Raw genomic sequence first — 1,268 nt, 5'->3', positions numbered from 1 at the left:
ATCGTGGCCCAACCCTAAGCACCTTTTGGATTTTGGGTTCGGGTTTGGGGTTTGGGGTTTGGGGTCCAGAGACACCGTGGAGTGTCCCTAAACAACAATTTTGTGCGTGCCAAAAACACATCCTCCCATCATTTTTTCGTGATTCTGACGTTACGAGATTGATCGTGACACTACGTAACAGCCCCATAAGCAGCTTCTGTTCACCGTGCCCAACCCTAAGCAGCTTCTGTTCACCGTGCCCAACCCTAAGAAGCTTCTGTTCACCGTGCCCAACCCTAAGCAGCTTTTCACCGTGTCCAACCCTAAGTAGCTTCTATTCACCGTGGCCCAACCCTAAACACCTTCTCGATTTTGGGTTCATTTTTGGGGTTTGGGGTCCAGAGACGCCGTGGAGTGGTCCTAAGCAGCTTTTATTGTTGGTTCTCCAGCAATTCTACGCTTGCTAGAAACACGTCCTACCATCATTCTTTTGGGATTATGACGTTATGAGATTGATCGAAACGCTGCGTAGCAGCGCCATGCTGTGAAACAGTGCCCTAAGCAGCTTCTGTTCACTGTGCCCAACCCTAAGCAGCTTCTGTTCACCGTGGCCCAACCCTAAGCACCTTCTGGATTTTGGGTTTGGGTTTGGGGTTTGGGGTCCAGAGACGCCGTGGAGTGGCCCTAAGCAGCTTCTGGTGTTGGTTCTGGCTCACTAAACAGTAATTCTACGCGTGCGAGAAACACATCCTCCCATCATTTTTTTGCGATTCTGACGTTACGACATTGATCGGACGCTGCGTAGCAGTGCTACGCTGCAAAGCAGCGCCCTAAGAAGCTTCTGTTCACCGTGCCCAACCAAAAGCAGCTTCTGTTCACCGTGGCCCAACCCTAAGCACCTTCTGGGTTTTTGGTTTAGGTTTAGGGTTTAGGGTCCAGAGATGCCGTGGAGTGGCCCTAAGCAGCTTCTCGTGTTGGTTCTGGCTCTCTAAACAGCAATTCTGCACGTGCCAGAAACACATCCTCCCATCATTTTTTTGCGCTGCAGCACCAAGCTGCGAAGGAGCGTTGCTGCGCAGCAGCACCCTAAGCAGCTTCTGTTTACCGTGCCCAACCCTAAACACCTTCTGGATTTTGGGTTCGGGTTTGGGGTTTGGGGTCTAGAGACGTTGGGAGTGGCCCTAAGAAGCTTCTGGTGTTGGTTCTGGGTTAGTAAACAACAATTCTGCGCGTGCCAAAAACATATCCTCCCATCATTTTTTTACGATTCTGACGTTACGAGATTGATC

The sequence above is a fragment of the Cibotium barometz genome, unplaced genomic scaffold, assembly GCF_041138505.1.
Source record: "Cibotium barometz isolate CiBa-2024 unplaced genomic scaffold, ASM4113850v1 ctg200, whole genome shotgun sequence".
Lineage (NCBI taxonomy): Eukaryota > Viridiplantae > Streptophyta > Polypodiopsida > Cyatheales > Cibotiaceae > Cibotium > Cibotium barometz.
The sequence above is the reverse complement of the archived record's forward strand: the minus strand, read 5'-3'. Positions refer to the sequence as shown.